Here is a 17,473-nt window from a genome sequence, read left to right as displayed (position 1 = left end):
GATGTCAGCATGTAGAAGACTGCAAATAGATCTGTATTTCCCTACATTTTATGATGTTATTGATTTCTCATTTAATTCTTTTGATGGTGCAACACAAAGGTGGCGTGAGTTTGCTTGTTGCAAACCTAGGAGGCTTTCTATGACCTGACACATGGTCCTGTTAAAACAACATCCTTTCTACTATTGCTGGTTAGAATGTGCTATTGCTCTGTCAGGTCTGTTAGAGTGGATTTTGTGCCTTCTATTTCTTCATTGGTGTCTGTCAGTTTTCTCACCAATATTGAAAATGGAGCAGTGAAGTTTCCAACAGCCAGGGATTGCGCCAATTCCCTTCAGTGCTGTCCATTTGGCTTCGTGAGTCTCTGTTGTGAGGTACTTACAGATTTTTAATGGTTTATTATCTTTTTTGCCTGAACCCTTATATCACTAGAAAATGTCCTTTATGTCCCTAATAATAAGCTTTGTTTTAAAGCATATTTTCTTATGTGAATAATACAATTATTCTAGTTCATGCTGTTCTCTCTGTCTCTCTCTCTCTCTCTCCCTCTGTCTGTCTCTTTCTTTCTCTGTATCTCTGTCTCTCTGTCTCTGTCTCTGTCTGTCTCTCTCTCTCCCCCAGTCATGCTCTTTGTGTTGTTTACTTTCCAACTGTTTCTTTCTTTGATGTTGAAGCATGTCTGCACTGGTAGCAGATGGCTGGCTCTTCCGTGGCCTAGGCCACAAGTCTCTGACACTGTGTGTACACTTGGGTCATTCCTTTTCTTTCTTCTCTGACTAGACAACCGGGTCAGCCTGTGCTCATTCTGAGTATGTGACATTGTGGTTTTGGTCCTCGTTCCTGCTGCACACTGGACCCTTTTTAAGAAAAGCTGAGACACCTTACTTCCACAGTCTTCTACCTGCATTTCCACATGCTTTTCCTATCTGTGGTTTGGCTTTTGTCCTATTTTCTAAGCCACCTTGTTAAATAATAAAGTAAGCATTGCCCAAAGTTCAGCTTTCTAAAGAAAAACACACCCTCCCTTATTTCCAGAGAGCAGACCCTCCACAGATTTTAAGGAAAATACTTCACACTTCACCCCTGTGTTTCTTAGTTTTTCCTTCTAGAAGGCCTGTGTCCATCTCCTTATACCTCAACCCTTCCATTACTGTCTGCAGTGGGCACACAGAATAGCTGACTGGCTGTCGCCAGCCCTTGAATCAAAGGATGTACATTCACTTTTAGCCTTAGTCATGAGGTCTCTGAGCATGGCTTGATCCCACTCTGCTCTCTGGCTTCCTTCCCATGAGCCTCTTTCATGTCCACATCAAGCCAATGCTGCTTCCATGTTGTGATCCCATTGGTGAGTTTGTAGACTGTGAGATTCTGACCACTCTCCTTCAGCATCCTTTGAATTTGATTTTTTTCCAAAAGAACATTTTCCCAGATGACTATATTTACATCCTTCTGATGACCTGACTGAGGCTCGTCTTTGTACCAGCTCACTGTGTGAGGCATTCAAGCACCATGCTTGCAATTATTGAACAGCCACAACATGTAATTGCAGGCTTATTTTCTCTTGAAAATTCTATGGGATGATAATAACAAATGAAAATGGTAGAGCGGGGAGGCGGGGTGATTCTGGAGAGAAATCAAAATAAGAACTCAAAGAACTCTGCAAGAAACATTCAAATCAATATTTTCTCCACAATGTAGGTTATAAGACTGGAAATTCTCTTTGTCCCTCAGGAAAAAAATTTGATGGCTAACTTTCCTAATTAGATACTGACTAAGCCTACAAACAATTCTCATACAGGTATACAAAAGACTTAAGGAGGAAAAAAATGGCTATGATTTTAAAAGAAAATCATTATATAAAGTTCATATCCAGAGATTTTACACACACACACACACACACACACACACACTCTAAAAACTACACCAAAAGAGCATATGTGTGTGTGTCATTAAATAGAGATTATATATATATGAAAACAATCATAATATAATCTGTTCCCAAATAGCTTTCTCACTAAAGTATTTTTATAATAAATCCCCCCTCCTGATAGTGACAGAGCGCAGCTGCTGCTGACATCTTCTTCTGGGCAAAGTGGACATATACAATGTCCACTTGTGGGCAAAGCACACTATGTAATGCTAGCCCATGAAAGGTGAAAGCCAAGAATGCAAGGTGTCTTCAGCTACATGCTACACAGCAAATGCAAGGCCAGTGGTACAGAATGAAAGAGGAAGAGAGAGATGGAGGAAGAGAGATTTAAGCTCCAGTTTACCTTAATTATCATTAGTTCTACAATAATTCTATCAGTTCCACCTAAAACTGCTACATTTACATAGTGTAATTGGCCAAATTTCTGTTCCTATATCTATTTGCACTTGATTCAATACCATAAAGTCTTGGTGTCTAGAAGGAAGCTTTTGACCAGTTTTGTTCTTTTCTTTCAAGAATTTCTCGGTTGTTATTGATGCTTTGGATTTTCATATGCACTGTGGCACTAACTCAGGGTCCACACTAAGAACTATTGCTGGGATAATGATATGGAGCTGTTGAATTTACAAGAACACTTAGTAAAAAGACACCTTTATAACAGGTCTTGTGACCACGCACTACATTCTCCTTGAATTGAGTCCCCTGTCAGTTCTGAACAGGGTACTGTTTATCTGCAGAGACCTTTTTAGGTATTTGGTATTTCTGATGCTAAATGACAAAAGCCTATATTTTATGTGATATACCCTAAATGTTCCTGGTTGATAAAATATATTTTATTTCCTCTGCATTGACTTTAATCCAGCAATTCCCCTGCTAATGTGTCATGTATCCTTGGTCCTCACAACTCTCTGCTGTCCTCTGTTTTGTATGGCACTGCTTTAGTAAGCCCTGCCTTTCAAGGTGAAACAGAAGTGGTCTCAAGAGCATCTTGTTCTTGGCCTTCAAAGGAGGCTCTTACCCATTGCACAGTAAGTTCATTTTCTATATGCCTTGTTCCTTTCAAAGTCTAGTTTGCTGAGAGTTCTGAAAATTACTATGGGCTTTTACTTTTAGTTTTTCAAAATGTACCTGGAGGCGCTCACATAAATTTATTTATTCTTCTGATGTAGTCAACCCCATTGATTTTTAAATGTTGAATGGAATTTCATTTGAAGAATTAAGTCACCACTGTTCGTGATGGGTAAACCTGTTTTATAGATTGCTGGGCTACCTTCCAGCATCTGCTTCACTGAAGGTCCTGGATTGGTTTCCCTACAAAAACTGACTGATTCATAAATTAAAACTGCCCCCTCTTTTTCAGATTTCTAATTTGGCTAAAATGTGGCACATTTTTCTATTAATGTTTGGTGAATTCACAAGTAAAGCTGTTGATCTCTGGAGATTTTCTTTGCAAGAAGATTGTAAGTTATTAATTAAATGTCCACAGCAGTCATAAGAAGATTATTCAATTTGCTATTTCTTCCTGGTTCTGTTTTTTTTTTTTTTTAAGTGAGTGAAATTTTGCTAGAAAGAGTCCAATTCTTCTAAAATTTCAATTTCATTAGCATGAAGTTTTCATAATACCCTTTTCATTTAAATGTTTGCATAATACAAAAACATACCTCATTTTCTGTTATTAAGATCTTACTTCATTTCTGCTTCAGTTTTGTCAGTTGAAGTTTATTAGCTGTTAAACTAAATATTGACTTTATCCCCTCTACTATGTATCTCACTAGTTTTTAATCCTACTTTTATGATTTTCTTTTTTTCATTATCCCTCACTCTTTTTAAAAGAAAATCAATATTATTGGGTTTTTTTGCTCTTTTGAGGGGCCCACCACCCAGCTGCAAAATAAATCATATATGGAGGCTTATTCTTAATTATGAATGTCCAGCCTAAGCTTGGCTTGCTAGCCACCTTTCATTAACTTTACATCATCCTGTCTACCTTCTGCCTCTGGGCTTTACCTGTTCTCTTACTTCTGTAAATCTTCCTCTTACTCTGTGGCTTGCTGTGTAGCTGGGTGGCTGGCCCTTGGAGTCTTTCTCCTTCTCTGCCTACTTCTTTTTTCTTCCCAGATTTCTCCTATACATTCTCTCTGCCTGCCAGCCCTGCCTATCCTTTCTCCTGCCTTCCTATTGGCTGTTCTGTTCTTTATTAGACCAATTAGGTGTTTTAGACAGGTATTGTATAATACAGCCTCACAGATTTAAACAAATGCAACATAAGCAAAAGTAACACACCTTAAAATAATATTCTATAAGCTGGGCGGTGGTGGCGCACGCCTTTAATCCCAGCACTTGGGAGGCAGAGGCAGGTGGATCTCTGTGAGTTCGAGGCCAGCCTGGTCTCCAAAGCGAGCTCCAGGAAAGGCACAAAGCTACACAGAGAAACCCTGTCTTGGGGGAAAAAAAAAAGCAAAAAATAATATTCTATAACAAATCCAATCTGTATACCACCAATCCATTTTTTTAATGGTTGTATTTATAGCTATAAATCTGTCTAACATTGGCTTTCATTACATACTGTAACTCTTTATTATATATTTAAGTTTCTGAATGTGTTCATGTTTTAATGTTCACTTGGGATGGATGTCACTCCCAGGAGACTGACCAGTGCATTCCCTCCTGAAGCTCACTGCTTGGTTCCTCTCACTTATGGTTAGATTGTCTCTGTCGCAGGTAGCTTCTCTCCTCGTACCATCCCCACAGGATACATTTTTCTGCTCTGAACAGGAATTATATAACACACGTTATTTTGTGTCTGTATTCTTTAGTTCAGTTTTATATCTGATCCATCTGTGCTTCTGCCCATAGGTTTAAATCCACTGCTTTTCAGCTTGGATTATATTTTGTTATGTGAATCCATCTCTACTTTATGGATATTTGGGTCACTTGTAATTTGGAGGTTTTATGAAAAAAATGTCCTAGGAAATCATGCCTTTTAACACACTTATGCAGTCATTAACTGTATGTGTGTGGCAGGGGCTGGGGGGAATAGACCTAGGACTGGGATTGCACATGCAGAATGCTCAGTTGTGTGGGGGAGAATATACCTAGGAGTGGGATTGTTCATGCAGCATGCACATGTTCCATTTTAACAGTGACAGAGTCTCTCTACGGAATGTGAGGCTTTTGCCTTCTCATATCCCTTCTCAATGCCTGGCATTGCCAATCTACTCAGCTTTACTGGTCTGATGGACATGTGCTGTTATCTTCCTGTGGTTTTCACATATAGAATTAGCCCCAGACTTCTGGAATGACTGATGCCCAAGGCCAACTGAAAGGCATGAAGCAATCCTGCAGTCTGTGGACGAATGCACACATCCATCACCTGCACACCTTGAAGTTTCTTCTAGTGGCACTGTGTGATTTTCAGGGGGAGGTCATGCCTGATGTCATGAACTTTAATAGGGTGCTTGAAATTTCTGATGTCACAGTACCTGCAGCAGATGTTATCAGAGATATTTTTGCTCATTCCATAAATATACTACCTTTAAATAATGAGTTTTCTCATCCATTCTAATCTTTACGTTTTAAAAATCTCCTTTTCTTCTTTATTATTTTCTATGCAATACCAAATAGAAAGGGTAACAGCAGGCATTCTAGCCTTGAGCCATTATCAGGGAGAATGTTAGGGCTCTGCATCAAGTATGTGGCAGTGTGGCATGTTGTAGTGACTACTGACTCACTTAAGGAACTTCCATCATACTTCAAATCACCTAAAAGTCATTTCTTTGAAATCATGGAGGGAAGATGAAATCCCTCTCTGCTTGAAATTCTTCTTCCGTGTGTCATGAGTGACTGTCCTCTGGGCCAAGCAACAGCTATCTTGGGGAGTTTGGATGTGTCACCTGCATTACAAAAGTTCATTCTAGTTGGCCTGGTTGACAGTTTACACTCTGGAACAGAGATGCACAGTAGACCCTAGAGTATCCAGCTGCTCTCCTCCCTGAACCTCTACATGGCCAGAGGGTGGGGCCACAGGATATAGGAGGTGGGAGAAGACTTCAATGAGGGCTCATTCTATGCATTGAGGAAGCCCTCATCCATGTTGGGTAAGCTTTACAGATGGAAAAGGGAGGGGCAATGGGGAAGAAAAAGAAAATCATCAAAGTAGGATTAGAAATTAGTGAAATACACAGGAGAGGGGATAAAGTCAATATTTAGTTTAACGACCAATAAAACTCCAGCAGAAATTAACTGAGATCTTAACAACAGAAAATGAAGTGTGTCTTTGTATTATGCAAACATTTAAATGAAAAGGGTATTATGAAAACTTCATGCTAATAAAATTGAAATTTTAGAAGAATTGACTCTTTCTAGCAAAATTTTACTCACTTAAAAAAAAAACAGAACCAGAAAGAAATTACAAACTGAATAATCTTATAAATGTTGTAGACATATAATTAATACCTTACACTCTTCTTGCAAACAAAATCTCCAAAGATCAATGGCTTTACTCATGAATTCACCAAACATTAATAGAAAAATGCACCACATTTTAGCCAAATCAGAAATCTGAAAAAGATTCATGAATCAGTCAGCTTTCATAGGAAAACCAATCCAGGCCCTTCAGCGGAGCAGTGGAGCCAGCCAATCATGGGCTGAGACATAAACCCTGAGCAAAACTACTTCGTTGTTCTAATTCCCCCCTGGCATTTCCACCACTGTAACTGAAAGCTAACTGACACCATGGTCTGCGAGTCACCAGCACATGACTCTGTGTGTATCTTCACACTCCGCCAGCTCTAGACCATAACTTGCCACTCTACTAGAACTCCTATAAAAAGTAACTCTGGATGTGGAGGATCTCAGAGCTCTCCACTTGGTAGTGGATAGACCAGTGGGAACTACACACAGTGATAGTATATGGATTAAGGAGGTTATATTTATGTACTTAGAAATGTATATAAATGAGAGCAAGTGTGTATGTATGTGTGTTAGTTAGGGTCTCTATTGCTGTGAAGAGACACCATGACCATGGCAACTGTTATAAACGAAAACATTTAATCAGGATGGCTCACTTACCTTTCAGAGGTTCAGTCCATTGTCATCATGGTGGGACGTAATGGTGTGTAGGCAGACATAGTACTGGAGAAGTAGCTAAGAATCCTACATCTTACAGTTAACAGGAAGTGGTTGGAGTATCACACTGAGTAAAGCTTGAGCAAAAGAGACCTCAAAGCCCAGCAACACAGTGACACACTTACTTCAACAAGGCCACACCTCTTAATAGTGCCGCTCCCTTTGGGGGCCATTTTCTTTCAAACCACCAAAATATATAACAATAATAAAAGAGGCCATGAATTTCAGGGAGAGCAGGTGAGAAGGGTACAAGGGAGGCATTGGAGTAAGGAAAGGAAGGGGAAAATGATGTAATTATATTACAGTTTCAAAAAATAAAGATTATAAAAATATAGCCCTGGAATGAGAAATATTAAGAGAAAGGAAAGGCAGACTTGGCACCCAATGTTACAAACTCCAGAGCAGCCCTTGTCAAGGAGACATGTCTCCTCTTTGCTCACTTTGCTTTGCTTCATCGAGACAGGAATTTTCTCTCTTTCAAAAAGTCTAAAGCATGTAGTTCAAAATTCCAGGGTAAACTATGAAGCCTTTTTTTTTTTTTTTTTTTTTTCTGTAGCAAAGGTAAAGGCAACAATTACTCCCTAAGTAAGCACAATTTTCAGTAGTATCTAACAAAGCAGTGAGCACAGAACCATCAAGAAGGGAAAAGGTGCCTTTGGTGCAGTAAATGGTCCACCTTGATCATCTAAAGTGGCCAAGCTCTAGAACAGACACACAGAGGTTAGAGGCAGTTTAAAAGTTATCAACACAGCCCACAGAGGGCTTGTTCAAGAGACAGCACCACAGTGATTGAGTGTATGCTCTCGGCTTTCCACTTAGAATTCTCTATTGAGGCTGAGAGTCAAGCTCTGTCGGTAAAGTGCTTACTGTACACAAGGTCCTGGGTTTGTCCTCCAACACTGTATAAACCAGGCTTGGTGGCACTTAGGAAGGAGAGGAAGAGTCAGAAGTTCAAGGACATCCTTGGTACACAGAGAGTTCAAGGCCAGTCTGAATTAAAGACTGTCCCAAAAGATGAAAATAACTCTGTTGTTAAATAAAAGTGTGTTACTGCAGTTTGTGTTTCATTTGAACTCAATGAGGGCATTTATTATGCAAAAAGTGTTAAATTCCTTAACAATGAGAATGGCCTTTGACCCTCTGATCTCAGAAATCTGCCTTGAAAGCAGTAATATAAAAGACTCACATGTAATGTTTTCACACTGTTGTTACTTAGGATAGCAAAAATTCCTTTACAGAAGTGTCACACAATAGGGAATGATGAAGTGAATTCTAGAATATGCATGTGACCTACTACAGTTGTGCTATCCAAGACTTTGGAATAAGTTGGGAAAATCCTCTTGATCTGTTTATACAACAACCAAGATATCAGATAAAAATCTGTCTACATTCAGAACTACATCAATCTTAGAAAAAGACAGATTTCCTACTGACTGTTTCTGGGTGGCAAGAACTTAGAAATGTTTGGCTCCATTTATCATCATATGCATATTTATATCTATAAAACAGTCAGCATGGGTTTTTTGTTTGTTTGTTTTTAACTCAACAGTGTGATAGGGGCAGTAGCCACATATGAGTCCAGTCTGATGACTGGATTGTGACTTAGATCATCTAATTAATTCAGTTTCCTAACTCAAATGTTGGAGAATTTTCCTTGGCTTTTGCACAAAGTTGGGGATAAGAACAGAAACATTCATAAGAGTCCTTCATCTGATGAAATGTAAAGTCTTGAGACACATGAGTGACTGCATCCCACTAAGCACCATATGGGGCATGGTGCACAGATTAGCAATTTCCTCAGAGCCATAGCTGCTGATTCTCTGGCATCTATGAAAAATGAGGGAAGCTTTAAACACGAAAGTGATGCTATTGACATCATGGTTTTAAGACAGACTCCAGCGACAATAATCTCCAAGCCCTCTTTGCATCCTTGAGCCTTTTTTCCCTTGTATGGAGGCTCAGCTCCACATAATTAATGTATATTTTATTTTTAAAGTAGTTTAATAAATTTGCAAGCCCAAGTTTTTTCTGCCCCTCCCTCTCTCCCACCTATCTTCCTTTTTTCCTCAGTTGAGGTTTTCATGGCTCAAATATGCTTCCAGCTAAACACAAGATTTCCAGTTGGGTTCCAGAGGGACAACATGTATGGCACTCAGGGACCCTGAATAAGGGAGCTTCCGGCTCTTATCTGAAAATGTTAAGTGACAAACTTCAAAAGCTTTGCCTTATGGGTAAATGAAATAATATGAATGCACTTGGTGATTCACAAGCACTAATCAGAATGATGAGTGTTCTAAAATCAGAAGACTTTGTGCTTAATTAGTCTTTTATCAAAGTAATGTGTTTGGGGTACCTGCTGCGGTCAATTGAAGAGGCAATCTGCCCCAGCTCCCACTCAGCACTGGTCCTGTACCTCACTCTGATTCAGAACATAGGGGGAATTACATCCTGGGAATTCTGAGCAAAGGTACCAACCACTCAGGCAGCTTCCAATGACTTGGAAGCTGGTGTCCTGTCCATGGGAAGCCCGTGTTGGCTTCCTAGTGGAGGACAGACAGGGAACACACACAACAACCTCCCTCTTTTCCAGGCATCCCAGCAGAAATCCCCAGGTGGTGAAAAGTAGAACAGAAATAAGCTACCCCAACTGAGTCTGGCCCTAATTTCTAACCCAGTGAGTCATACAAAACAAGCTATTTAAATCTAGACTTCTAGATGGTGTGTTATGTAACCAAGCTAACTGTTAGACTTTCTACACTCCTTCCTCACAAGAACAGGCTCAGCAGAGCCTGTCTGACATCAGCCTGGGTAGAACGCCACGGTTCCTGAATGACAGGGCTGTGATGGTGTCAGCATTTGAGACCTGGGCTCAGAATTCCAACTTGTCACTTGGTCTGTGAGTCAGTCTAGCAGGTAGGGGAGCCATCAAAGAAGTGAAGTGGGGACTGAGAGATGTATATTTCAATCCTTAGCACATTAATGTCTCCCAAGATTGGAGACCATTGCTGACGGGCAACCATTTCAGAACAGGAGACACCATGGCAGAGGGAGGTACTGTGGCCATCCCTTACTCACAAGCAATGCCCTCTTCACTAATTCCCTGGTCACCCCTTACCCATAAGCAATGCCCTCTTCACTAATTCCCTGGCCACCCCTTACCCACAAGCAATGCCCTCTTCACTTATTTCCTGGTTTAAGCCACTTGAAAATCAGAAGATGGACATAATGAGCAGATGCACGTTTTCTATTGAAAACCAAGGAGAAGGATTGGTGGGGGCCTCAGGACACAGTAGCTCTCAAGTGGCATGGGAATCAGAACAGAATCAAACAGCCCAAAGTGTCTTGAGCATGGGATGCTGAGGGTACCAGTGCATGTGGCTCTGACATAGACATTTACAACTTTTCAATAAACTTCAGAAAAGGTTTCCAACCCCAGGCATGAATAGTTAGGATATTTAGTTTGTGATCTGGTCAGTTCAGCCTGAACCTTCCCATGAGGCCTCAGCCAGCCAGAGTAGCTCCCTGGAGCCACCAGCCAACAGACTGTGTGACTCAAATTGCCCACAGCCAGTACCCTGGCTGGCTTCTTAATGGGAGTCTTTCCCTCCTCTCTAAGTCTCCAGGAAATGTCCTTTAATGCCTGGGTATTTCTGTGGAAGAAAGACTAGAAGAAATGGAAAGCTAGTGTTACACAGTTGGTCAGGATTGGCTTTGGGGTTCTCCAGCTAAAAGGCCGTAAACACATCTTAGCAAACTTCAGCAGAAAAGATAGTTTCTGAAAGGCTATGCTGTTGCTTGAATGCTCAGAGTAAATGCTGTGAGGTTAGTGGACACATGCCCTGGGATGTGTCCTCCATATGACTGCATACTGTGGGATGTGAAAAGTCCCACCCCAAAGAAATAGGGGTTCTATCAGGAATGGATTACATGTTGGGAGAGACCCCAGTAAAAGCTCCACACCTAAGACTGTAATTTGGATCTTCATTGTGTCCACTCAGGACCCTGAGCTGTCCTCAAAGTGCCCACCCATGTCCAAGCTGGAAATGACGACCCAGAGCAGCTTTCTTCTGACCACCTGCCACTCAACTGAGTGCCCAGGAGTCCTGTGACTTCTGGTTGATTCTGATCATGGGATGGGACACGTTTCTTTCTATCTGGGTTTCTGTGCTGTTTCAGTTATTAACTTAGTTACCATTCTCTCCCTCACTGTAAGAGTCAAGCCCTACAGGTTGGTGACAGAGAGATCTGCCACAAAGCCATTGGATGCTGGGGGAAAAAGGCCTTTATTCCCCTGCCTTGTCCTATGAGGCAACCAGACATCTGGACAGGATGGACCTCCATCAGGTGGCTCACAATCACCAAGAGGGCCACTCTTCTCTGGTCAGTTGCCAGCCCTTTAAGGTAAAATGATCAAACACAGTGTACTTGAGTTGGTCTGGCATGGCCCAGGAAAGCCAGCCATTGACCATGCGTCTCACTAGTAGTCCCAGTAAGGGACACTTGACCACCCTAGCATGGCTGAAAGAATGCCTTCAGCTGAGGTAGCAAACACTGACTCTGCAGAGGCTTTTGGACATAGGATAACATCTGGAACAGCATCTGGAGAGGCAGCAGAGCACCTCAGATGAGGCGATGGTTCAGTTGGGTTACACAGTACAATTATGCATACTTACAGCTTTCCAGAGCTCAAAACAAATCCCTCTGTTAATGACCTAGTATTTGGGGCTTAACAGACCTTAATGAAGCTTCCCATTGCCTCTGCCAGATGGCCCTTCTCTCTATTCCAGACTGATGGATTCCCCCTCATCCCCTACGCTGCTATTCCTCAGTACTCAGATACAGACTTCTCTAGCTTGTATATGGGTTTAGCTATTAAAAAAAAAAAAAAACAGATATATTAGCTCAAGATTGGTATGTTTGCCCAAAAAGATTATGTCTATGAACCAGATTTGTCTTTGGCTACATGTTTTATTTACAGCTTTACTTCAGAAAGGACTTTAGTAAAACTAAATCCTGAGGTAGAGTGTGACAGTCTAAGAATCTCATCCGACAAATGCCCATTGCACACAGTGTGAGAGGCCATCATGATCCTGGAGGAGTTGAGCAATGGCTGAGCTGTTCCCGCCGCTGGAGCTGGTGAGGCACAGAATGTTAAAAATCATGAAACTAATTTCAAACATTTGTCACACACTCCATACCCAGGCACTGCCAAAGCATTCTTCTGTACAGCAAATAGCCAAGTGCTCTGACAGCCTGATGGAATTGGTCATTTCCATGACCCTGCTTTATAGAGAGGAAATGGAGGCTTGCAGCGAGGCTGTGTGCAATTAGGAAATGTGGGAGACAGGACTGGGTTCTAGGGATGGGCTTATGGCCCCGATATTTGCTAGCCTTTTCCCAAAGGAAAGTCAGAGGAGCTGGGGTATGAGCAGACAAAAAGGAAAGGGCCTTGGTGGCGGTGCAGCAGGAGTTCCTAGCACACTTTATGCTGGAATATTCAAAGCCTTCTTCAAGACAGAAAACAATATGGCCTTGTCCTTGGAAGATGAGTTACTACTAATTACATGAAAGGAAATCTAGGCAGAGTTCAGGGCACAGACACTGGCAGGTTCAGGGGGCCTGTGGTAGATAGCAAGTCCTCGTATGTGGGAGTGGCAGCATGAAGCCAGGTGGCTTGGGGGTGTTTAAGTGCTGGTTGGATAGACAGCGAGTTCTTGAAAGCACCAGGGAATTTTTGGAGGGTAGTGGACAACCTGAGTATCCCTAAGGACAACCTGGCCTACTGGCACATGGAAGTCAGCCAAGATGGATAACTCACTAGGATAGCAGAAATGATGATACTACAGATGAGTGTAGACATCTGGGGAGGGATTATAGAGCAGAATGCCCCTGCAACAGACCTGAGTGTTGAGGGGCCAAACAGACAAGATTCCCAAGGGAGTGCAGCCTGGTAGCTACTGAAGGCAGCAATGTGTCAAGCCTGAAGGCCAATAGGCGGCATGGGGAGCTGTTCCTCCAGACCCTGAGCATGTAGGGATGAGGGGTCCTTGTGGGGGTGAAAGGAGAGCCACTCCAGTGAGACAGAGATGGGGGATTAATTGCAATGCAGAGATAGATTGGAGGGAGGTTCACTCCAGTGTGGAGATAGTTTGGAGGGAGGTTCACTCCAGTGTGGAGATAGATTGGAGGGAGGTTCACTCCAGTGTGGAGATAGATTGGAGGGAGGTTCACTCCAGTGTGGAGAGATTAGGTCACTCCAGTGTGGAGATAGATTGGAGGGAGGTTCACTCCAGTGTGGAGATAGATTGGGGGAGAGCTTCACTCCAGTGTGGAGATAGATTGGGGGAAAGATTCACTCCAGTGTGGAGACAGATTGGGGGAAAGATTCACTCCAGTGTGGAGATAGATTGGGGGAGAGATTCACTCCAGTGTGGAGATAGATTAGGGGAGAGATTCACTCCAGTGTGGAGATAGACTGGGGGATTATTTCCAGTGAGGAGACAGATTGGGGGACTCATTCCAGTGAAGAGATAGATGTGGGGTGTGGTTGACCCCAGTGTGGAGAGATGAAGAAGGTACATTCTAGTATGCAGATAGATGGGGGCGGTGGTGGGGGCAGGACACAATGGCCAATGAAACTTTTGTGCTTAAGAGCAATAATCTCTTGTCTAAAATTCTGAAATGTAGTTCTAGAAAGGAGCCCACTTATGTGTACATGTGTGTATGTGCATATATGTGTCTACATGAGAGTGCATGAATATGTGTGTGCATGTTTGCTCATGTATGAGTGTGTGTGTGTGTGTGTGTGTGTGTGTGTGTGTGTGTGTGTGTGTGTGTTTACTTAATGTATCAACTAGTCATTTTAACTCTCAGGCAAACACACTCCCCACAAAACTGGACAGGACCATCTGATTATCTCTACTGTTATCATACTAAAGCACAGTCCCCTCTGGTACAGACATTCCTGTGTTTTGTGGTGTGTACTGTCCCAGACCCCACCAAAGAAGTCACATGGTAGAGTTTCCTTTCTAAACTCCTCTGCAGTTGGAATTTCAAAGAACACCTGCCTTCAAGATCTTAGGTAAGAGATGGTAGAACCCTTTTTTCCCTTGCTATAAATGGTGAACTGAGCAATGACCAAACAGTTAGTTCATAATTACTGAGAGCATGTGCTTTACCCAGAATGATATTGAGCATTTTACTTTAATTTTAACAACAACCTGTGTAACAGGAATGATGCCACTTGATTTACAGAGGAAGGGTACCAGCCGGGGCAGATGAGCCATGACAGGTATGGCTGGGCTAATACCATTTCACAACAGCACATGGCTCCCGATCAGTCTGTACAACTATTTTGAGATGGGCTTAATCAATGCTTGCATTGCTCAGTAAACAACAGAGAACAAGTAGCCTTTGCCACACCTCAAGTGACACAGTGTATTTACCCAGGCTATCCTGTCATTGCCTTCTGGGAAAGCAGAGGGGACATTAAAACACAAAACAAGAGTATTCTGTGTTGATCCTCTGGGCTACGAACGTGTTTTCTTGCCAAGAAGAGAAGGCGGGTGATTCTTCCAGAGCATGCAACAACTCTGGTCCACAGCTGAGCTGGGGAGAGCACAGGCTGTGGGGTCACCTCACTCCTTTGTGGCCCTGTTTATTCTAGTTTGCTGTTTTCTTATCATAAAACACTGACAGAAACCAACTTAGGGGAATAAGTGGTTTATGTCATCTTACAGGCCACAGTTTATTAGCAGTGGAAGCCAAGGCAGGAACTCAGGCACAGGACCTGAGGGCAAGAACTGGAGCAGATGGTAGGGTGGAGGAATGCTGCTTACTGGCTCACTTCAGGCTCATGTTCAAGTACCTTTCTCATACCATCCAGGCCCATCTGTCTAGGGATCACACCACTTATAGTGGGCAAGGCCCTTCTATATCAGTTAACAACCAAGAAAATGCCTGGCAGATGTGATGCCCTACTTTCTATTGCCATTACAGACACTATAACCAAACACAACTTGAGGATAAAAGGCTTTTTTGGCCTTACAGGTAACAGTCCATCATTTGGGGAAGCCAGGGAAGGAACACAAGGCAGTAACCTGGAGGCAGGAACTGAGACAGAGACCATAGAAGAGTGTCTGCCCAGGGATGGCACTGTCCTCAGTGGGCTGGGACCTCCCACATCAATCATTAATCAAAGAGAATATCCCCAGATATGCCTATAGGCCACTCTGATGGAGGAATTTTCTCAATTGAGATTTCCCCCTTCCCAGGTGACTCTAGCTTGTGTCAAAATGACAAAAATTAACCAGCACACATGATCATAGGCCAATGGGACTGGGAAATTGTCCTGTTGACATTCTGTCTTGTCTTCCTAGCTGACTTTAGGTTTCTGTCAAGTTAACAGCTGACATTAACTACGACACAGTTCTTCATGAATGAACAACCCAAGTCTCCATTTCCCTGTCTTTACAACAGGACTAGTTATAGTCTATCACAGAGTTGTTGGTGGTTTAAAATTAGATGATTCTTAGAATGGTGTAAGAGAGTGCCCATCAGCTGGTGGGTCTTCTCCAGATGTCCAGTGCTGATCTTTGGCAAGATGCCCAACAGTCTAAGCCTCATGTGGGTATGTACAGAGACTGGTCAATTCTGCACACTTCTTGAACATCATCAGCTGCCAAGTGTCACCCTGTTCTCTTGTAGTTTCATGGGCTTTCACCTAACTTAGGGATTGTTCCCACTCTGTAAGAGAGACAGATTGGTGGAAGGGTCTCACTGGCTTGAAAAGACACCCCTTTTTTTATTTTTCTGCCACAGTATTTTCTCAAGTTATGCTGTTAGCTGAATACATGCTTATAATTATGTTGGTGATTTGCACACATTCCTGTAAAGAGGCCAGGCCTGAAGGATTAGGAGGAAGTCTGATGAGTGTGGGCCCCATCTAGATAAGTATTTATATCAAGAAAATTATATTTATATGCAAGTTTATAACTAAAGGTTTATTTTTAACCAAAAAGAGAACTTGGGTTTTATCCAAATCTTACATGGTATCTATTCTAGTTGGCTTTCTGTTGCCGTGATAAACGCCATGTCCAAAAACAACTTGGAGAAGAAAGTGTTTATTTCATCTTACAGTTACTTGTTTTGAAGACATGAGGGGGTCATGGAGAGGAACAGAGGCTTGGCACTGTGTGGCAGGACTGGAGGCCCCGAAGAAAGCCTAGGAGAGGCTATTGGTGAAAGTGCAGCCCAGTTGCAGCAAGGGACTCCAGCATCTTAGAGATGCCAGTACCATGGGACGACCACCAAGAATCACAGTAGCCGTGGACTAGACCTAGTTGGAGCTTAGGAGACAATCTGTGTGGGCTGCAGAGGGTAGAGCTGGGGAAGTAACCATGAGTGGATCCCAGACTTTGGACAAAGAGTTAATTACACTATTGGAGACTGGTTTTGCTTTGGTCTGGTTATGACTGTATTGGTGAAATTATTAAGGCCATTCCACGTAGTTAAAAGGGAGGTTTATTTTGTGGGGTAACTTACAAGTGAAGGGATAGTTTACAGGGTCTGGGAAAGGTGTAGCGCAGTCCAGTGGTGTTCTCTACAGAACTCTGCACGGTCTACCTCCAGCGTCCAGGGTCCAGGAACCAAGAGAGCTGGCTCATCTGGATCTTGGATCTTCAGGGTCCTCTCTCAGCCCTGCCTTGTAGATGTGACCATTACCGAAGCCTCAGTGGGGGTTGGAACTTCCAGATCAAAGCTAGAATGGCTACCTACTACATGACCGTGCCCTGGAAATTCTCTCTTGATGTAAGAAAGTATTTTTGTTTTATAGGATCCCACAGTTGAGAGACTTTAAACTTTTAAAAACATTTTAGAGTTTTACAAAGACTCTGGATTTGAAAAGAGAGTTTGGGTATTCTAAAGAGACTTTTGAACTTTAAAGTGTTTGAATTTTTAAAGACTGTGGAACTTTCAAAAGTTAGAATAGTTTATATTGTGATGTTGATGTTAATGTGAAAGCTTGGGGATTAACAAGAAGGAAAGGTTATGGCTTCACAATGATATGTTTGTGTGTCAAGCTGACAAGGGTTCAGTTGTGCTAAATAGTTTATATCAACTTGACATAACCTGAGATCTGGCTGTTTACAAGTCTGTAGAGCATTTTCTTAATTAGTGATAGATGGGGGAGGGTCCAGCCTGTTGTAGGCTGTGCCACCTGTGGCCTGGTGGTCCTGGGTTCTATAAGAAAGCAGGCCATGAGGAGCAAGACAGTAAGCAGCACCCCTCCATGACCTCGACGTCAGCTCCTGACTTCAGGTTCCTGCCCTGTTCGAGTTGTCCTGACTTCTTTCAATGATGAACAATGATTTAGGATATGTAAACCAAATAAGCCATTTCCTCTCCGAGTGGCTTTC

The sequence above is a fragment of the Onychomys torridus genome, chromosome 5 (assembly GCF_903995425.1).
Source record: "Onychomys torridus chromosome 5, mOncTor1.1, whole genome shotgun sequence".
In the NCBI taxonomy this organism is placed as follows: Eukaryota; Metazoa; Chordata; class Mammalia; order Rodentia; family Cricetidae; genus Onychomys; species Onychomys torridus.
Note: the sequence above shows the minus strand (reverse complement) of the source record.